Source organism: Pteropus medius, unplaced genomic scaffold (genome assembly GCF_902729225.1).
Source record: "Pteropus medius unplaced genomic scaffold, Ma_sr-lr_union100, whole genome shotgun sequence".
In the NCBI taxonomy this organism is placed as follows: Eukaryota; Metazoa; Chordata; class Mammalia; order Chiroptera; family Pteropodidae; genus Pteropus; species Pteropus medius.
In genome coordinates, this window is record NW_024354500.1 from 27,740,711 (window position 1) to 27,764,122 (window position 23,412).

Sequence of the window (23,412 nt, forward strand, 5' to 3'; positions counted from 1 at the left end):
GTGGTTAACTACTTTAGTAGATGTGAAAATGAAGAATAAAATAAAAATGAGATATTACAATATACCCAACATAATGACAAAAATTTTAGAATGTGACAATACCAAATATTGGCAAGGTTATAGAGCAATTAGAACTTTCACATATTGCTGGTGGGAATGTAAGTTGGTGAAACAACGTTAGAATACTGTTTGGCACAATCTAAATTCAAACAAATATATGCATTACCTAGGACCCCATAATTCCACTCCTGGTGGTAAATTCAACAGAAATATATCATTAGTGGTAATATAATTGGTACAGACTGCAAGAGAGCAATTTGGCAATAATCAAGTAAAATCCAGCAGTTCTTCTCTTAAGAATCTATCTCACAGAACGATTTACACAAATCTATGTACATAGATGTTTGTTACCGTGATATCTGTAGTGGTAAAAATGAGAAATAACTTGATTGTTATCAATTGGTGAATGGCTAATTTAAAAAAATCAATGAAAATTACCTAAGATTTAAAAAGAATAAGTTAGAGCTTTATGTACTGATTGGAAAGATAGCCTAGATATATTGCTAAGTAAAAAGTTTTGCAGAGCAATGTATATAGTATGATTGTTTATTAACAATATACAATTTTAGTTTAAAATGTTTCAAGTTTACATATATGCAAATATAGAAAAAGAGATCTGGAAAGATAGGCACAAATGGTTAACAGTGGTTCTCTTGGGAGAATAGAATTGTGTGAGAGGAGGCCTGAAAAGGGATATTTAGGTTTTTACTATGTACTTTAAACAATAAAAATATTTTGAAGAATTGCTTGTAATTGTGTGTATATATGTGTGTGTGTGTGTGTGTGTGATATGACTTTTTGGTCATCACAGGGAGATTCCCAGATGATGCAGTGAAATATAAGCATCATTAGATGCATGAGGAAGGGGATAAACGCATTGACATGAGCCACAAGTTTCACTTTAGAGAAAACATAGTAAGAACAATAGCTCTACCTCCCACCAAGGTGAAAGAAGCTCTTTGTGGGAAACCAGGAACAGTTCCAGCTTTCCTGGAGTCTGAACGTAAGTAATTATTTCTTAAGAAAAATAATAGAAAATTACAGTAACAAAATTAGGAACAGAATCTTAGAAGATCCAGTGCAAGTAAGGAGTCTTAGAACTTAAATATTATTAGCTTCATGGCAAACTTACTTCTATGTGGAACATAATTAAATACCACAGGGATTTTGGATGAAATAATGCAAGAATCTCCAAACAGAGAGGACAGAGTAATGTAATAGCCAAGTGTCATCTACCTTAGGCCTATGTGTTACCAGTGATTTTATTTCAGTTTACAGTCTAAAAAAAATTATACATATTCAAAAGTTCAAATTCTGTTAAAAGTTCATATTCATGTTTTATGGTAAACTTCAAGAACAACAACAAAAAAGCACAGGTAATATTTTTTTCAACCTACTGAAAATTTCCTCCTGCTTTAATAGAATACTTCATAATAGGTTCATTTTTATTTAAGCCTTTAAAAATTACTTGTTATTCTTTGGAAATTTTATTATAAGAGTATAAGAATATACTTATTCAGAAATGAGTGTATTAGAGCCTAGCTAGTAGACAGAGAGTTGAAGCTGATGTGAAAGCAAAATGTGTTATGAAAGATTCATGAGATCAGGAATCTTGACTTGTTTACCACTGAGTCCCCAGTGTCTACTGCCTGTCAGAAGACACAACAAACCATGATGATGATTCCCATCTATTGAGCCAGATTCTGTGATAAGTGCTTCTCAGACAGAATTCCTCTCAATGGTACTCTTAAGACCAGTATTATTCCCTTTATTAATGAGTAAAATGAGGCTTAGCTTGATTAGGTAGCTTACCCAGAGTCACACAATTATTAAGTGGTAGAGCTTAATACTACTGTTTCCCACACAGACCTCTATAAGTATCGGTTGTGGGCATACTTCAATAGATGAAAGAAAGAAAAGAAAGGAAGAGAAGAAGGAGGAAAGAAGGGAAGACAGGAGTAGATGAGAAGTCCTCATGGAATTTATTTTCAGGAAGAGAATCATTTTCTTAAGGGGGATGATAGATGAAGCTACCCCAGCATTCTTGTTTTAAGAAGCTGCATGCTGAGCAGATCATCAGGACAGGCCTATGTTCAAAAGAGGTTCTTTCTCTCTCCAGTTTATTTTGCACTACTCTCACCTTGCTCTCTCCTCCAGCCATACTGGCTCTTCCTCAGAGTTGCGTCAAATAGTCCCCCTCCTTGTTTAATAGTTCTCTCTCCACCCTGGTAACTAGTGAGCTGTTTGTTGTTCTGGTCTCCTTCATCCCTTTGGCTCCTGCAGTATTATTATTTCCAGGTCATAGGAACTTTGATGGAGTGGAATACAGCCTCTTTAGGGACATACAGTCATTTTTCAGAGGGCCATCCACTTTTAGGGGCATAGCCAGGAAGGTGCCACCCATGTCCCCTGCAGAAATCCTCACAGACTTCTCTCCTCTCTTTCTAGCTGGGTTATTCTCCATTTTCTCTCCTGATCCTCTAAAGCCTTCCCCTTCTCAACTCCTCTCTTTGAAACTGGCTTAAGCTATATCCAAAGACCAGCCTTAGACTCCAGGCCATTCTACTTCAGGCGCAGTCAAGATCCCTGAGGCTTGGAGTCACATTGAGAGACTCTTTCTGTATGAAAGAGTTACACCATTTTTAAATAAACTGGAAAGGAAAAACATGAGGTGAAAAGGCACAATTCAACATTTCAATACATTATTCTTCCACATTTCACTGGTTGAAGGGTGATACCTTTCACCAAGGAAGGAATATAATGTAATGACTAGGCAAGAGACTAACGTCTGGTTTCTAGTGTAATAAATTGAGTTACCTTTGAGATATACAACAGGAGACATGGATATACAAGTCTGGAGCTCTATGGCTAACTTTTCTTAGAGTCCAGTGCAAAAGTCCATTATTTTCCCACTTAGCCATTTCCACTATGGACAAATAATGTTTTCTTAGTGTACAATAGCTTATAAGACCAAGTCTATTTATGTCTAGCATGCTATTTGCTTCTCTAGTTTCACTAGTATTTTGAAAACCGCTTACAATTTCATGTTGGAAGAAAAGGACAGGAACATAAATTCAACAAAATAGTTTTTTCCCTAGGAGTAATTAAGGCCTATAAACTTATTTAAAAGCTCGTTTACTTTAAAACAAATTATTACAGGTGAAAAAATTATGTCCTTGGAGATCAATGTCTCATTTTTAACTTACCACAATCTCCTTTCTATTTCACTTGATTTATACAATGTACTGCTGGACAAAAAGAATGACATAAAATATTTAAGAAATTAGAAGAAACTTTCACTCAAGATTTTAACTGCTGAGTTAAACCCTAGATATTGCCATATGGTTAAACTAGTCCCCAGCTTCTATGACTATTACCTGCTGCTGAAGGGATAACGTTCCAAAGAGGAGGGAAACACAAAATATGGTTTGTTATATACAAAGATTAAATTACAAACACTTGAGATATTATAAAACCATGCCACGAATACTTTGTACTTGCATTTTTCTGTGATGTTGGAGGATTATCATCCCAATCATTTATATCACAGTGGGATTAAGTTATAAAACCAAGTGACAGCTCCAGCAAAAGAGAATATAAACAGAAATAATGTAGAGATTGTTGCATATAAACGAGGTATACACAAAAAGCATAGTCACCTGGAAATGCCACAGTGATCCCGTCACTGCCAGTTGCAGAGCTGGATACAGAACTCTACTCAAGGAATCTCTCATTACCTCATCAGGGTAGAGCAAACACACCAATGAGCCCAGTCTGCTTTCCCTCATTACTGAACATGGAGGAGAAATGCCACCATGAAAAGTTTATGTCATTTGGATCTCTTTTCACTGCACAAATCTGGCCCAAACCTTCCATGAGAGTCTCCAGCTAGTAAACAGTACTTTCTACCATTAATATTATGAAATTGGGTAGTTTTTCATTATGCTCTAAAATCCAAGATAAAACAAAAAACTCATCTGCCTATATAATAAACAGAATGAGGTCAACTTCCCATTGTACTTCTCTGTGATGTTTAAGTTGGAGGAGAGATTTTGGCAAAATTCTGATGACATTATGGGAAGAGATCCAATAAAAAACCAGTTCCTGCCTTGTTCAAATACACTCCCTGAGAAAATCTGGACTGAGGATGTTATGCGCAAAATCTAACATAAGACTGAGACTCAAAGTAAAACTTAAAAAGTAGCTGAGAAGTCATTCGATACCCCTGGTTAAATGACTCTTGTAAAAGGTAGACTGGAAAATACAGTTTAGATCAAAGATCCAAGACAGCTCCTACTTCCTCCCCTTACCTGTCATGTGTCCCCGCCACAATTTAAGGTGGTTGGTGTCCCCAGAGTAGGGGTGGCTTACAGCCCTACCTGTATGTCTTTCTTCCTAACATGGAGCCCAACAAATGGCCTGACCAATTCGATTAACAAAAAACCCTCCCTTTGTTGTACAGAGCCAGGAAAGTTATGGTCTGAGGCCACTCTGATGCAGAAAGATGGGTAGAAATGCCCACCTTTTAATAAACAGCTCTTACTATAGTAAATAGTGGCTTTTATCAAGAGAAATTTATATTATTTCATCCAAAGTGTTACCGATCTTCACTTATAGTCAAAATGTTGCCACACGTGTTTTTTTCTTAAGTGCTTACTATGTGGCATATTAAATAATTAGCTTATTAGAATATGATAAAATAAATAGAATATTATGTGCAAGATACTGGGGAGTACTGGGGAGAATATGGCAATAAATAAACACATAAGCACTCTCTTCAAAGGACTTACAGTCTAGAAGAAAAGACACATTAAGCAATTTATTCAATAAATGTGTCTACACTAATGCTAGGAAGAATATGATGAGCACAGAGGAGGCAATGAGAATTCAGGCTGGGAATCCCTTTTGGATTGAAAATATTAGGGGAGGCATCAAAGAGGTAGTTGGATTTAAATGGAGCCTGAAAAGATTGGTAAATATTCTAAAATAAATATTAAATATTTTTCCCACAATAAGATTAGTGCATACTCACAATACAAATAAATGGTAGCTATTCTGGTATGTATATGTTGTATGTGTGGTGGTGGTGGGGGGAGGAGAAATTTTAATGAAGGAAAAGAAATAAAACAAATCATCAACAGTCCTACCGGATTCCAACTCTGTGGCAGAGGGTAATGGAAAGGGGATTACTTCAGGAACAGGGGCAGCACACACCAAGGCACAGAGGTGGAAAGGCACAAGGAGAGATGAGAAAACATCGAGAGATCCAGTTTCGTAGGGGTTATGTAAGGGAAAATGGAAGGTCTCATAGACCTAAGATAAGCACCAAAAGGCTTAAAAATCCTTACAGGAAATCCAAATGAGTTAAGATGCTGCCAAAGAGAGAAGTGGATGGCAACCCTCCTCCTCACTACTCCAGGCCTCACATGTCCTTGAGGGTTGTATTCTTCTCAGCAGTGTAGCCAAGTAGCATCCCCTTTCTATCTATTTAATAGTAACTTCTAGTTCTCCAAGGAGCTAAAATTCCTGCTTTAATTGGGGCAGGAAACTCTGGTTCCCTTCAAGGGCCAAAGCTATCACAGAATATTAAATGGACTTCAGCAACCTTAACCAACACCAAATTACAGGAAAGACTATGGGAACCCTGCACAGAGGTCACATATTAACCAGGAATCCGTGAACTCCAAATCCAGGGGGCCCAAAAACGTGGATAAGAAAAAAAGGCATCTTTATTTTCATTAGCATTTAACTGCAACATAGCACTTCCTTCTATTACAAACCAGAGCAATGGTAGCAGTAACTGCAATTTGTCACCAATAGAAAATATAGGTATTTTCATATCATAATTGTTGCTGTTAATTCAAAATATTTTATCATTATTTCAAAATTGTTTATTAGACCTACCACTGGATCTTGTTAAATGTACAAAGCACATTTAAAGAAAATATTTGGTTAACTATTTCGTTATAATTAGCCTCCTTTATAATCTTATGTATCATATGTTATGCATTTAAATACATTTTCCTGATAAAGATCCACAAGCTTGAGACTGCCAAAGAGGTCCATGGCACTAAAAATCAAGAAATTTTGGTCATATAGGTGTAAGGAATTTGGTCTGAAAGTTAGACTTAGCACCAAATCTGATAGATAGGAGTTTGTTCTGCATACAGCAAAGTAACTGGGGTAAGGGATGAGAAAGGAAAACAGCTGCCTTCTAAGTAAATTCTCCAAAAGTGACACCACTTTTTAAGGTAACATGCTGATGCAAACCTTTTTTAAGACTGTAATGAAAATACATGAAAAGAATCCATAGGAATACAGGATCTTGAGATACAGAGAGAAGTTAATCAAAGGTAACATCTTTTTAAGCATTTACTTCCCTCTGAGTGAAAGGTCTAGCCTTGCTTTTGGCCTCAGTTCATCCCCAGACTTCACTTGAATTTGCCTCTAAAGTAATGAATACTTTTACTTCCTTCTAACCAGCTATTCTGAATACATGTGAACCCCCTGGATGGGGAGGGACAATGGGAATAGCAGGGCGAGGGAAAGGCCACTTACAAATTAAAAGAGCTTTGACACTTATGGGCTCTGACCAAACATCATTCAAAGAGAAGAAATTTTCTCTCAACTCATAACATCATGATCATATGGTCAAATGGTTGAAATCCTTCATGAAGCCAGCAAAATCTTAATTAGGGCTGATTACCCAAATGTTAATTGCCAGATCAAGTCAGGTAGGAGAGCTATAATATTAGGGAGACCCATGTACAACTGGTGCTGGTGTACAGCCTAAAAGGAACATCGTTCTTCTCCCTTTGCATGTGTCCATTTACAGATCTCTGATCCTCCAGTTGAGTGACAAAGTGGCATTGGGCTCTTTTGATGCCCAGGTTCAGAAGTGATTGAGGCCACAGCAGAATCAGTGCTAAGAGGAGAAGAAAACATCTGAATGAGGTAGGGCCGTAAGATTAAGGATACTTGTGAGTTCTACAGGAAATGCTGTAACATCCTACCTCTGCCAACAGCAGCTCTGGGAAATGACTAGAACTAAGAGTTGTGGAGACATATAAGCCACTGGGGATTCTCAGAACTCAACAAGCAGGAACTATGGGGAGGAAAACTCACTAAATTGTCTTTGGTCAAGGAGTTGGAACCTTAAGAGATTGAAATTTGAATATTGCCGTTAACTGTGTCCTTATTTTAGTAATAGGTGAACAGAGCCTGTGACTTTCCTATTACATAGTCGATAAGGAATCAAACGCTCAGATTGTTGGCTTTGAGTAGCGTTTCAAAGAGTGAAAAGAGGATGCTAATTTTATGTTCAACTTAATATTACCTGTTCCCCCTCTCTCTGCTTTTGAGGCTAAGCATCCAGCCAGCTGTTTGGAACCATGGGATAACATGGAACTGCAAGTTTAGAAAACAGTAACATGGCAAACATCTCAAGTTGTCTCTTTCCACATCTTCCTTAAGAAATAACTGAGGAAAATGGTTCAGAGGATGATGAAGCCATGTAATGGTAGTTCTATGAAACCATGCAGGTACCCGCTCTGTACCTACTTCTATATTACTAAGATACTTCTTCCTGATTTGTCTAAGAAGAAAGATAGAGAGATACAAGATCAGAACTAAAAGAAAAGTACTCGTGGAGAGAAAGAAAAAAACTGTTCCCTAACTCTATAAATAAAATTTTAAAAAATTAAATCTAATTTTGGTTCTAAAAGTTTTCAACTGAAGTCAAAGCTTTGCAAAGATATCAAAGCAGGAAGGACTTGAAGTGAACTTTAAAAAGAATTATCCTACAGAGTAGTAAAAGAAGAATGACAAGTTTAGGTTTATAGATACCAAGTTGTTAAGTTCTTTATCCCTCTTACAAAAAGGTCCTCATTTATGGTAATGTCTAGCTAGATAAATACTCTTTTATGATACTTGGCACTTAACACCCGCAAACAATGCAGTAAGTAGTAAACAACAAGAGGACAAGGACAAACTTGAAGCCCCAAATCAGTCTTTCCATCTGAACATTCCTGTGTTTTATTAGAAACAGTGAGACTGTGGGAGATTAAGGATCATGAGTAAGAAAAAATGTAAAATAATTTAACACATTCTTTAATAATTGATTGTGCCTTTTCAAATAGAAGAAAGCTGAGGCCTCAATATTGAGAAAATAAATTTGAGGTCATTTTTTTTCAATAGAAATTTTCCCTGTATCCATCACCAACCAGCACAGCTTGAAAATTTAATTGAATGTTTTCTATGCCTAGGGAGCTGTGAATAATGACAACAAGGATGGTAAATAATAATCAAGGTCCTTTGGAAATCTTAATTTTCAAGTAAACAGTAACACAATACTTCCAAGTTGAAAATAACAAATTTAAATTGTCTAGTACTTTCAATCAACATAACCTAACATCCTATTGGTACTACATATGGGGGAAACAGCTGTGGACAAGAAGAGACTCATTCTTCATGTTTTTTCTTTACTGCTTAGGAGCAAAAGAGAGTTATTATTTTCAGGGTCTTATCCATGATAGAGAGGAAGGCTATGAAAGACAAGAGGGTTGTGCCCACCAAGTCTGTGCTGACCTGCTATCTAATTGGCTGGGCTCCTATCTATCTCCATTTTAAGACCCCATCCTGCCCAAAGTAAGCCTCATCTTATGACATAGTCTTTCGTGTTGCATCAGGGGGAGACTTTTAATTATAGGTTGGAGTGAAAAAAAAAAACCAAAACACTAGTCTAATAATCTGGAGATCTGTGACCTAATCCACACTCTGCCACTAACAGTCATGTGACTATGGGTGGTGACCAATTTTCTTTTTTTTTTTAATTATTTTTTATTAAATTTATTGAGGTGGCATTGGTTAATAAAATTATATGGGTTTCAAGGGTACAATTTAATAATACATCATCTAGCAAACGAAGAGGATGAACTTGAACAGAGGTCAGCAAACTTATTCTGTAAAGAGCCAAATAATAAATATTAAGGGCTTTGAGGGCCACATAGTCTGAGACCAACTACTCAACTATGCCATTGTAGCATAAAATCCACAGATATTACATAATCAAAAAAAAATGGGGCTATGTTGTAGTAAAACTTTATTTACAAATATAACTAGCAGACCAGATTTGTCCCAAGGGCTGTAGTTTGCCAATCTCTAGACTAGATAACTTGTTATATTCCTTCCATAGATATATCAATATGTATATTTCCTAATCTTTCTATATATAAATAAGGAAAATACAGACAATACAACAGAAAAATAGACAAGACCCAAACATTAAAAAGTAAAAGTCAAAAATTATAAAATATTTTAAAAGCAAATAGTAAACTGCTGAAGCTTAAAGGAAACATACCTCAGTATTTCTAAGAGGAAAATGAATCTCTAAACAAAAATTTCAAACATATATTATATACATACATATACATAAATATTCATATTAAGAAACTTTCAGGCAACAATGTCTTTGTATTAATCTTCAAAAGAAAAATGGACAAGAAACTAGAACATGAAGGCTATCCAAATAGCCCATGAAATATACAATGTGTTGCCTCATTATTCATGAAAGAAATGCAAATTGCATAACACTACGCCACATACCAATATGGCTAAAACTTAAAAGACTGACAAGACCTAAGATTTGCAACTCTATGGAACAACAGAAATCTCATGCTGCTTGTGGGTGTGTAAATCAGTGGAACAACTCTGGAAAATACTTTGGCATTATTTACTAAAAATGACTTTATATGTGCCATATTTTCCAATGATTTTGTGCCTTGATAAACACTCAGTAGAAAACATACCTACCAATGTGTTTCAATGAATAAACACTAGTTATGATAGCCAAAGACAAGATATAACCCAAATGTCCATCAACAATAAAATGGATAAGTATAGATGATACTTATCCATGATAGAGCACTGTATAGCAGTGAAAATAAAGAAAATACAACTATCTACAATGATATGAATAAATCTCTCAAAATACAGTAAAAAAAAAAAAGAAGCCTGTTCTGGACATGCTCGATTTGCCCCTCCAGGTCCACTCTCCATTGTGTCTAGGAGCCTGACTAGTATGGATTTCTTCAAATGGGCCAGTTTTCCTCTGGCTTTTGGTCAGATCCCACCAATAAGAGGCAGATGAGAGGGCAGAAGGAGAGAGGTTTGGTATATTTGTTCTTTTGGACGCTCTCTGCCAAGGCATAGTTAGCAGTTGCTACATTTCTCTGCCAAAGGCCACATTAGCTGTTGAGTAGCTCTCCCCAACAGCAATAGGGAGCATAGGGTTCCTGTAGTTGCTTGTCCCTGCAGGCCTATAGGTAGTAAATGCTCCCTACTTCCCTGCTATTGTTAGCTCTGAGGTCTGCGACATCCCTTGTTGATTTCCTTTAATCTTGTACACAACTTGTATATAGTCTCTTTATGAAACTCTTATAAATCTTCTTCTGCATATGCTATTTGTTTCTTGCCAGGAACCTGAGCCATACAAAGCCAGACCCAAATGTTTATAAACTACATTTATATGAAGGTAAAAAACAGACCAAACTAAACTACAGTTTGAGAGAATACAGAGGTGGTGAACCTACAGAATAAAGGAAGGAAGTAATTACCACAACAGTCAGAAGAGTGCTTAATTTGTGGGAAGGAAGGGAGCTGTAAATGGGAGAGAAGACATGAGAGGGTTATGGGGTGCAGGCAATATTCTATTAGCTTACCTGGATGATAGTTAAATGCTCTTTTGCCTTATAATAACGTATTAAGCTTTATGCATTTTTACTGTATGTTTGCCATTGTTCACCATAAAAAACAGCTCAAAAATAAAGATGAAGTTTTATTCGATTGCTACATCCCATTAAATGCACTTCTGTTTTAAGAACATAGATGTCAACTACATAATTTAATCAGCCTCACACAGTTTGATGAGAAATAAAAAAATCAGGAGTGTTGAAAACTCTGTCTTCTCTAATTGTACTGAGACTTAACAAGGAGTATCAGTTTATAAGCCTCCAGCTGATTTAGTTGGCCTAGAGGAGAATAGAATGAAAGTCAAGAACATAGAGAAAGAGAATGCTTGAACAAGAGGGCCACAATGATAATGAAAAGGAAGTGGTCAAAAATTTTTCAGAAATAAAATCAAGTTATTTTTAGTATTGCGAAGATATATGGATACAAAGAGTACTCAGTAAATGTACTTACATCTGTCCTTGGGTTATTAACATGAAAACAATTTCATTTGATATGTTCTTTTAATTATTAACTTCTGGATAACCCTCATGATATCTTAGTAATAATAAGTAGGTAGAAAATTCAAAATGTTTACATGCCTAGATCTATAAAAGAAATATCTAAACAAAGAAAAGTTAACAGAATACAGCCTATGTTAAGTTTGTTTTCTAGAAGGCAAGCTCATTCCTTGCCCAAATTAAAACTGAATTGCAAAATACTTGGAAAATAAACGTATGTCATTAGATGAATGCAGACTATTTCAGTGCAGTAACATTAATGCTGTGTTAAGTAACGATGTAACTACTATGTGGAAGAACTACAGACTCCAATCTAGTACCATTAGTTGCATGTATTTGAATCTTACAGATTTCATAAATTACTTGTTTGTGTAGTAAATGACATTTCAAATGCTATTGTACATAGGCTAATGAATGAAGAGACAAATGCTATCTCTCAGAGAGTCTCAAAATTTGTCTATTAGCCCAAAAACTCATTATAAATTTTAAAAATAACAAAACATGGTTAGGATTAGAAAAACTCTAATTGTGAACAAGATAACATAGAACACATTTCACTCAGTGGAAGAAAGCTTAGTTTAAGCTGATTTAGAGGATAATTTTCTGTATTCCTTCGTGGGTTAGGTTATGGTGATTTGAATCCTGTGGCCGTAGCACCTGTATGGAATACAGTCAGCTATAAAAGCAACATCCCTAGATTTTTTTCATTAATCCAGGATCTTATAGGAAGTAGCATCTTCCACATGTAAATATTTTGTCATATTTCTTGATGCTTCCAAGCAAACTAAACTGAATATAAGGTTTTAAAATTCTACATAGCAATTTAACCTCCACCTGAAATGCCAGATTTTTTATTGCCATTTGTATTTTGTAATTTTTTAAACGTTAAATTGTATTTGTTTTTGGAATAGATAATATTTGTACATGGTATAAAACTCAATGCACAAGAAGGGATTGTGTGTAAAATCTCCCTCCCATGCTTCTTCCTCAGGCAACCAGTTCCCAGTCCATGAGCAGCCAGTGGAACAGGAGCCATCTCAGAAATCCAGACCTCAGTCATTCTCTCCTCACTCTGAGGTAATAATACTAGAATAATACTAGAAGGACCTCAGTTGCCACAAAGACCCATACAACAAACCAGTCCAGAGAGGCCCTCTAAGTTCCTGTGTATGTTAGGATATATACCAATCCCTGAAGGCAACAAAGGCTCAAATGAACTGACCAGCCCATGGGTGGTCACTGGTTCATCATGGTCATCACTGGTTTGACTTATGTAGCGTCACAAAGAGATCAGGGTCTTTCCCAATCCTTGAACTCAATTTAAGAGGCTTTTCCATCAGCAAAGGATCTTGCTCTTACTCCTGCCTATGATGGTCCATTAGCAAGTATTATTCTTCCATACACTGTTGATTGAAAAACATTTTTAGATATTATACAAGGTTCCACAAGATCAACATTTGCTATTATCATTGCCTTAGGTATATATATATCCATGTTCGAAATTTTACCTACTTCATGTGGTACAAGTTAACAATTTGTGAGGTAACACAAATGTATTTCATATGTCAAATATACTGATCTTTTGGTATGATTGAATTTACCTTACTTCAAGAAAAAAGAGAATGGCGATGGATTGAAATGTGGTTAAATTTGATTGAATTTTCAGTGTTCATCAATCATTGCTAAAGGCTGGTCCTCAAAACTTAGGATGCAAAGATAATCGAGAGATCTCAAAGGTTATGCACCAAAGAGAAATAATTATTTCCTCTGGACAGGGAAAGGAGGATTGAGGATGTATTTTGCGTTCTTCTTGCCCAACAGCATTTTGTTTTCCTTTTTCCATTTTCTTCAGTTTGTTAAATCCATATGTAAGTCCTTCTTTTCTTTTATTTTTTTATTATTTTATATTAGTTTCAGGTACACAGTACAGTGGTTATATATTTATATAATTTATGAAATGATACCCCTGATTACTCTAAACCCATCTGGCTCTACACACAGCCCTTATAATAATATTGGCTATGTTCCCTATACTGTTCTCTATGTCCCCATTTCTGTTTCATTACTACTAATTTGTACTTCTTCATCTCTTCACATTTTAACCCAGCCCTCCAACCTCCTCTCCTCTGACAGTCACCAGTTTGTTCTAGATTTCTGTGAGTCTGTTTTCCTTTAGTTTGTTCCTTTTGTTTCTTAGATTCCACATATAAGTGAAATCATATGGTATTTATCTTTCTCTGTCTGCCTTATTTCGCTCAGCCTAATACCCTCTAGGTCCATTCATGTCTTTGTAAATGGTAGGATTTCATTTTTTTATGGCTGATTACTATTCCATAGTGTATAGATACCATAAATTCTTTATCTAATCATCTGTTGATGGGCATTTAGGTTGCTTCCATATCTTGGCTATTGTGAATAGAGCTGCAGTGAACATACTGGTGCAGAGATCTTTATGAATTAGTGTTTTGGTTTTCTTTAGATAAATATCCAGAAGTGTAATTGCTGGGTCAAAAGGTAGTGCTATTTCATTTTTTGAGGAACCTCCAAACTGCTTTCCATAGTGGCTGCACCAATTTACAATCTAACCAACGGTGCGTGAGGGTTCCCTTTTTCCTACATCCTTGCCAAAACTTTTATTTTTTTTTTGATTTATTGATGATAGCCCTTCATACAGGTGTATGATGATATGCCATTGTGGTTTTAATTTGCATTTCCCTGAGAGTTAGTGACCTTGAGCATCTTTTTATATGTCTATTGGTCATCGGTATTTCCTCTTTGGAGAAATACCTGCACATTTTTTAATTGGATTGTTTGGGGTTTTTTTAGTGTTGAATTGTATGAATTCTTTATAAATTTTAGGTATTAACCCCTTATCAGAAGTATCACAGTCAAATATCTTCTCGCATCCAGTAGGTTGTCTTTTCATTTTGTTGATAGTATCCTTTGCTGTGCAAAAACCTTTTAGTTTAATGTAGTCTCATTTGTTTACTTTTTTCTTTTTGTTTCCTTTGCGTGAGGAGATATATCAGGAAAAAAATTACTAATAGCAATATCAGAGAGTTTACTGCCTATGTACTCTTCTAGAAGTTTTATGATTTGGGGTTTTACATTGAAGTCTTTAATCCATTTTGAGTTTATTCTTGTATATGGTATAAGAAGGTGGTCCAGTTTCAATTTTTTTTTACTTATCTGTCCAGTTTTCCCAACACCATTTCTGAAGAGACCATCTTTACCATATTTAATATTCTTACCTCCTCTGTCATAGATTAATTATTCCCGGGCTCTCTATTCTGTTTCATTGATCTGTGTCTGTTTTTATGCCAGTACCATGCTGCTTTGATTATAGTAGCCTTGTAGTATAGTTTGATATCAGGTAGTGTGATGCCTCCAACTTTGTTCTTTCTCAAGGTTGCTGTGGCTATTCAGGATCTTTTATGCTTCCATATAAATTTTTGGGTTATTTATTATAGTTCTGTGAAAAATGCCATTGGGATTCTGATAGTGATTGCATTGATCCAATAGATTACTTTGGGTGCTATGGACATTTTCATGATATTGATTTTTTCTACCCATGGGCATGGTACATGCTTTCATTTATTTGTATCTTCTTCAATTTCTTTTTGTAATGACTTATAATTTTTCAAGAAAAAGTCTTTTACCTTCTTGGTTAATTTGATTCCTAGGTATTTTATTGTCTTCAATGCAATTATAAATAGGGTTGTTTTCTTAATTTTTCTTTCTGATAGTTCATAATTGATGTTTAAAAATGCAACCGATTTCTGAATATCAACTTTGTGTCTTGCTACTTTACTGAATTCATTTATCAGTTCTAAAAGTGTTTTTGGTAGAAACTTTAGGTTTCTCTATATGGTATCATGTCATCTGTAAATAATGAGTTTTACTTCTTCTTTTCCAATCTGGATGGATTTTATTTATCTTTCTTGTCTGATTGCTGTAGCTATCACTTCCAATGCTATGTTGAACAGAAGTGGTGAAAATGGACATCCTTGTCTTGTTCTTCACCTTAAGGAAAATGCTTCTAGCTTTTTCCCATTGCATATGATGTTAGCTGTAGCTTTGTTATATATGTCCTTTATTATGGTGAGGTATGTTCCCTCTATTCCCACTTTGCTGAGAATTTTTATCATAAATTGATACTGGATTTTGTCAAATGCTTTTTTTGCATCTATTGATATGATCATGTGACTTATATTTCAATTTGTTAATGTGGCGTATCACATTAATTGATTTGTGGATATTAAATCAACCTTGCATACCAGGAATAAATATCATGTGCTGCATAACATTTTTAATGTATTGTTGAATTTTGGTTTGCTAATATTTTGTTGAAGATTTTTTTTCATCGATGTTCATCAGGAATATCAGCCTATGGGTTTGTTTCTTTGTTTTTTGTAATGTCTTTGTCTGGTTTTGGAATCAGGGTAATGGTGGCCTTGTAAGAAAAGTTATGGAGCCTTCCCTCCTCTTGAATTTTTTTGGAATCGTTTGAGAAGAATAGGTATTAATTCTTCTTTGAATGTCTGGTAAATTTCACCTATGAAGCCATCTAGTCCTAGACTTTTGGGTTTTTTTGGCGGCGGGATGGGGGGCGCGGTTTGATTCCTGATTCGATTTTGTTGGTGGTAATTGATCAGTTCAGATTTTCTGTTTCTTCTTGACTTAGTTTTGGGAGATTGTATGTTCTAGGAATGTGTCCATTTCTTCCAGATGGTCCAACTTATTGGCATATAATTGCTCATTGTATTTTCTTATAATCCTTTGTATTTATGCGGAGTCTGTAGTTACTTCTCTTTCATTTCTGATTTTCTTTCTTTAGGTCCTCTCTCTTTTTTTTTGACAAGTCTAGTTAAAGGTTTACAATTTTGTTTATCCTTTTAAAAATGCAGCTCTTGGTTTCATTGATCTTTTGTACTGTTTTTCTAGACTATATTTTGTTTATTTCTTCTCTTTATATCTTTCGTTCTACTCACTTCGGGCTTTGTTTGCTACACTTTTCTAGTTCTTTTAAGTGTAAGGTTAGATTTTTTTTATTTAAAATTTTTCTTGTTTCTTGAGGTAGGCCTGTACTACTATAAATTTCTCTTAAGACTGCTTTCATTGTGTCCTATAGATTTTAAGTCTTGTGTTTTCATTTTCATTTGTCTCTAGGTATCTTTTGATATTCTTCCTTGATCTCATTGATAGCCCATTCATTGTTTAGTAGCATGTTACTTAGCCACCATGTGTTTGTGTATTTTTCAATTTTTTTCTTGTAGTTGATTTCTAGTTTCAAACCATTGTGGTCGAGAAAATGCTTGATATGATTTCAATCTTCTTATATTTATTGAGATTTGTTTTGTGCCCTAATATGTGGTCTATCCTGGAGAATTTTCAATGTGCACTTGACAAGAATGTATATTCTGCTGCTTTGGGGTCAAATGCTTTGAAAATATCAATTAAATTCATCTGGTTTCGTGTATCATTTAAGATTATTGTTTCCTTGTTTATTTTCTGTCTGGAAGATCTGGCCATTGGTGTCAATGGAGTATTAAAGTCTTCTACTATGAGTATATTACTATTGCTCTCTCCATTTATGTCAGTCAATAGTTACTTTATATATATAACTGCTTCTAAGTTGGGTATGAATATGTTTACTAGGGTTATGTCCTCTTGTTGTATCCATCCCTTTCTCATTATATACTGCCCTTGTCTCTTATTATAGCCTTTGTTTTAAAGTCTGTTTTGTCTGTCATAAGTATTGCTATTCCAGCTTTTTTTTTTCATTTTCCTTTGCATGATATATCTTTTTCTATCTCTTTTAGTTTGTATATTCTGCTGCTTTGGGGTCAAATGCTTTGAAAATATCAATTAAATTTGATATGAAGTGGGTCTCTTATAGACAACATATGTATGGGTCTCATTTTCTTATCCATTCAGCTACTCTATGTCTTTTGATTGGGGCATTTAAATCATTTACATTTAAAGTGATTATTAATAAGTACATAGTTATTGCCATTTTATTATTCATAGTTATGGATTTTTTCTTCTTTCTTCTTTTTATAGAAATCCCCTTAACGTTTCTTGTAATACTGGCTTGCTAGTGATGACTTCCTTTAGCTTTTTCCTGTCTGAGAAGCTCTTTATTTCATCTTTCACTGTAATTGATGGCCTTGCCTGGGCAGAGTAGTCTTGGTTCTAGGTTCTTGTTTTTCAGTACTTTGAATGTTTCATGTCAGTCCCTTTTGGCCTGCAGTTTCTGTTAAAAATCAACTGACATTCTTATAGGGGTACCTTTGTAAGTAACTAGCTGCCTTTTTCATGCTGCTTTTAAGATTCTCTCTGTCTTTAACCTTTGGAATTTTAATTTGCTGTGTCTTGGTGTGGGTCTGTTTGGGTTCCTCTTGTTTGGAACTCTCTGTGCTTCCTGGACTTGGATATCTATTTCCTTTGCCAGGTTAAGGAAGTTTTTATCATCATTTCTTCAGATAACTTCTCAATCCCTTGCTCTCTCTCTTCTCCTTCTGGTACCCCTATGATATAGATGTCAGTACACTTGATGTTGTCCCAGAAGTCTCTTAAACTTTTCTCATTTGGGGGGATTCTTTTTCTTTTTGCTGTTCTGATTGGGTGTTTTCTGCTACTTTGTCTTCCAACTCACTGACTCAATCTTCTGTTTCATCTAATCTACTGATAATTTCTTCCGTATTCTTCATTTCAGTTATTGTAGTCTTCATTTCCAACTGGTTCTTTTGTGTGTGTGTGTGGTTTCTACGTTCTTTTTTATGCTTACTATCTCACTGCTGAAGTCCTCATTCAGATCATCTATTTTCTCCCTAAGTTCTTTGAGCGTCCTTATAACCAGAATTTTGAACTCTCTCTGGTAGGTTGCTTGCCTCCATTTCACTTAGTTTTTTTTTTTCCTGGAGTTTTTTCCTGTTGTTTCATTTGTGACATGTTTCTTTGTTTTCTCATTTTACTTGCCTCTCTGGGTTCATTTTTATGTATTAAGAAGACCTGTTATGTCTCCCAGCCTTGGCCAGGTGGTCTTATGTGGTAGGTGTCCTCTCTGGCCCAGTGGCACAGTCTCCCTGATCACCTGAGCCAGGGGCTATGGGTGCGTTCCTTGTGGAGGTTATGTGTGTTCCCCTCTGTAGCTAAACCTTGATTGCTGTTAGCATGTTAGTGAATGGGATTGACTCTTGGGCTGACTGTCTATAGAGACTAGCCATACTCACAGGTTACAAGTTGCTGTGTGGGACTTGGCCCCTCAGAGTGGGATTCACCCCAGCAGGCTTGTGTACCTGTTGAGAGCAAGCTTTGGGTGTGCCACTTATGGGGCTAGTCCAGTTGTGCTCTATTGTGATCTGACACCAGCCTCCAGGTATATTGGTTCTGTGGCCCCTTGGAAGGGACTCCTGTGTAGGCCAAGATCAGCTGCTGCCTTTGATTGCGTGGAGCTACCTGGTAGGAGCTACAAAGCAATCAGGGATGGTTGCTGCCTATGCTGGATCTGGAGGCAAGTAGGAGAGACCATGCTATGAGCTGAGGTCCAGTTACCCCCAGTACTGGGCCTGGGTTGGCTTAGCAAAAGGACCAGTAAATTTCGAGGCCTGAGGCTAACCATCTGCAGCTAGAAGAGCCTTTTGGTCATATGTGAACTGGGTGGGGCAGGGACCTAGAAAGTCAATGGGGTAAAGCAAGCAGATTTCACCTGACCAGTATAGATTCAGATTTCGTGCCAGTACTGAATCTGTGGCTCCATGTAAAACTCTCAGATCACAGTAAGTAAGGCCATCCGCTGCCCACCTTGGGCCCACAGATGCCTGAGATCTGTTCATGAAATGTTGTAGCTCAGGGGAGGGCTTATGGCTCACTACCAAAAGTCTCTCCCAGTATGTATGGACTGTGCATGGGCTGTGAAGCTGGGGGCTACTGTTTCCTATCAAATTCGCTACTCAGGGAAAGCACATGATGGAGCTGGATGCTCAGGAACGAGCTTGCTACAGGCAATTTGTGGTTTGAGTGGGGTGAGGTCTTAGGGAGACACGGGGTGAAGCAAGCCAATCCCATCAGGCCAATGCAGATTCAGAATTGTTTCCACTGTTAAGTCTGCAGGCTCCCACAAAAGTCACAGATCCCAGCCAGGCCAGTCACCATCCACCTCAGGCCCGTAGACCCCCACAATCCACCCAAGAGACATTGCAGCTCAGGTTAGAACCAGTGACCCACCACCAAAAGTCTCCCACAAAATGTGTGGGCTGGCGAGCTGAAGACCACTGCCTGCCGGCCCAGGGAAGGTGCAGGGTGGGGTTTGCCTCCTGGCAATGGGCCCACCATGGAGAATTTGTGGGTTGGATGGGGCAGGGTCCCAAGAAGACACAAGATGGAGTAGCCGATCTTACCGGGCCAATGCAGCTTCAGAATTGGCCAGGCATGGGGAGGGATCAACACAAGTAAGAAAGTGCCTGTCAGGTGACTGTCCTGGAGAGGGAACCAACAAAGGAACAATGGTAGTTGTCCCTCCAGTCCTTGCCCCAGCGCCACACAACTCAATCTTTCCTCATATGTTTCTTGCACCTCCCGAACTGCTGACCCTCCACTGGAACCCAAGGCGAGTGTCTGCATGCTAGTGAGTTTATGCACGGACCCTTTAAGAGGGGCATCTGAGTTTTCAGGTTCCTTCTGTCTCACTCAGACAACCAGAATCTTCACTGGTTTTTACAGTAAGAACTTATCAGAACTCTTCTCAGGACTGGAACCCTTGGATAGGGAGCTTCTATGTGGGGCCAGGGCCTCTGTTCCTTCAGGGGGGCCTCGGCAGCCAGGGCTCCTGTTCCTTCAGGAGGGCCTCTGCAGCCACATGCTCCCTTCTGGTACTCAACCACCACGCACTTGTGCAGGACCAGCCCATTTCACGTCTCTACCTCTTCTCCTGGTCTTGATGTGGCTTTTTCTTTATATCCTCAGACGTATGTGTTATGATCAGCTAGACTTCAGGTGGTTCTCCAAGGTGATTGTTCTATAATTTGGTTGTAATTTTAATGTGGTTCTGGGAGGAAGCAAATCCTGCCCTAGCCCACCATCTTCCAAAAGTCACCCATCTGCATTTTTCCTGAATAAATGTATAATGATTCTGTAATATGATGAAATGATAAACTATTAAACTATACAAGAAGCTATGTTCCCATTTACAGATAGTAAAATTGAGGCAGTGATGGCCGAAGTGACTTTGCCACTGTACCTCAAATTCAGTATGGAAATAAAATTTCAAATGTGGTCTTTCTAGCTCCCATTCCATTTTTTAGTCCACTGACTGTGCTGTCTTCTTTTATAAGAGTGCTATATCTTGAAAACATCTCTCAAAGACATCTCTGAGGTTAATGCCTTAGAAAAACCTATCAAACGTAATGATTTTGATAGAGACCATTTCACACTACTTTTACCAATCTACTTTTCTTGGTTCATGCTCTCAAAAATGTCTAACTTTTCTCAATGACACTGTTCATACTGATTCTAGTTTTTAACAACATAGGCGAAGATTTAACCTGATCATCTATGAGGCGAAAAGAAAAATGACAGTAGAATTCAATTCTCCAGGATTGATAGAGACTATGCAATACATCTCCATATAAGGAACCATTAGTGTGCATTACCCAGCAACCACTACAGGACAATACTGGCTGTTTCATAAGGTCCTTTGAGAAATCTCCTCCTCCACTCCCACCCCACCCCAGCTGATCCCCAGATTATTCTTCATAGCTATTAAGGTTGCCAATACAAGTGGCTCTAGAGCCCTGGAGTAAGAATTTTGTGGTGAAGAGAAATAAAAGTGTGGAATATGGTATTTCTAGAGAATAGAAGACTCTGGTGGTATATTTAGTCTAATCCTCTCACAGACAGGACATTAAAAAAGTCAAACCTTTAAATTCATTAACAAATGGTGGACTCTGCTTCTTAAGGATTTTGCACCTCCATGAAGAAGTAAAGCCATTTGTCTAGTTTACCCAATACTTTTTCCAAGACAAAGAAATTGGAGTAGAACTAGAGATCCCCCTCAAGGAAAATATAGAAAAGAGGCTCTGTAAGTGCTGAGTGACTTATTGCACTGCTTTCTTACCACCTTTCACCAGAGCTACTATCTCTCCTCAAATGTAGGTGTTCTGCCTCCTTCAGGTGATGTTTTCCATGAGACATGACTTATCTCTACTGCATGTAGCAACTATCATGCCCCTGAATCCAAAGAACTAGAGTAAAATGGTATGACCTGGGCTAGGCAGGTACAAACTTTAACCTGCCTAGCTACCTGGAACCAGGAATTAGATCCTAAGGAGATAATCAACAGGCTAATTCAGATATGATAAGTCAGAAAGAGATTGGTCTGGGTCTCATTCCTCAAGGAGGAGATGCAAGTCAAACCAGAGAGTCTACTATGCAACCAGGTCCAAGAACAACATACACGCCTAACTATGGAATAGAGGTAAGAATCGGGAGAAGGAAGACAATGGAACAGAATTGGTCAGAGATGAAAGTATAAAATGTACATGCAAATTTGGATTGGGGAGCCCACTACTTGTCTTTAATTTAGCAGTGGACAGAACACTGACATTTGCATCAGACTGGCTTAAAAGAGGTACTACTGTTTGTAAGAATGTCCTCCACATCTCTATTTCAAAAGCCATTCTATATGCAAAATTAAAGTGTAGGTCATTTCCTGGAATTCTGCTTTATCTCTTCTTAGCATGTGTTCAGTCAGACTTTTGATTGTAAGGATGTAAACACTGGCTGATAAAATAAAAATATATTTGATAATCCATGGAAGTGTAATTGGGAAACTTAGAGAACAAGGCCCAAGGCTGACCTTGGGTACAGTGTCAAAAACTGTGGTGTAGCTGGCCTGTTAAAGAACAATCACTATTGCTAAAGCACCATCAAGACTATAGACAACCACTGTATTCACTGACACCACTACACCAGCAAGCAGGAGGCTATACCTGGGCCCATTTGCTCATATTGCTCCCATCTGTATCATAGTCTCTCATGGGTACATTTGATGGCTGACTCCTAGGACACATGCCACATTTTAGCTGCAAGAGAAGTTATAAACTTGACTCTACACTGAGGATATAAGACTCAAAAATAAAAATTTCTCTAAATACAGAAAAAAACTTTTCAAAAGATATTGAGAAATTTTTGACAGGGGCATCAAGATAATGCAATGAGAAAAAAATACTCTTTTCAGCAAATGGTGCTGAACAACTAACTGGATATCCACATGCAAAGGAATGAAATTGAAACCATTTTTTACACCACAAATAAAAATTTACTCCAAATGGATCATAGGTCTAAATATAAGAACAAAAACTATAAAACTCTTAGAATACATAAGAGTAAATTTTTGGAAGCTTGGGTTAAGCAAAGTCTTCTTGGGTATGGCACCAAAAGCATAAGTGACCAAAACAAAACAAAATGATAAATGGAACTTTATCAAATTAAAAACTTTTGTCCTGCAAACTTTTGTCCTGCAAAACCATCAAGAAAGTGAAAGATGGCACAGAAAAGGAAAAATATTTTCAAATTATATGCTTTGATTGCTTCTCTTTGCATCATTAGTGAGGGAAGGATTCCTGCCCTAGAGTTATAGGGATGGCCAAACATACAGTCAACACAAAACAGATGAGATTGACAGTAATTTATAAGTCATGTACACTCACAGCCTGGGAGAGGACACCATGCCATGTAGGGCCACATGGGAGTTGCACTAAGGAAAGAGTGGACAGCCAGGAGCTGTGGAGACCAACTTTGTAGTATGAAGAGGGTGGGACACCCCCTGGTTCTCAAAAAAAGTTGTTGTTGGCTTATTTATGGGTTGGCAGGAAATTGAAACCTACTACTCAAGAATAAGCAAGAACCACATTTGTTCTGTTAAGGAGAGTTGTTTGGCTAGGGGACCTTATAAATGAGAGCAGAGTGAGGAGTGAATGAGAACCTAGGCCATTCAATGCCCTTCCAAATTTCCAGATGTCAAGGCAGCATGTGATATTGAATCTTAATTTTATGTTCTCTACCACCATAGGACACCAACTCTTATAAAGAACTTGGATCCAGG

General features: G+C 37.1%; 1 pseudogene; it reads left to right on the plus strand.

The window, feature by feature from the left end:
- Nucleotides 1-912: 912 nt before the first annotated feature.
- The window catches only part of LOC120595056 (60S ribosomal protein L4-like), a 28,083-nt pseudogene continuing 5,583 nt past the window's right edge, over nt 913-23,412 (plus strand).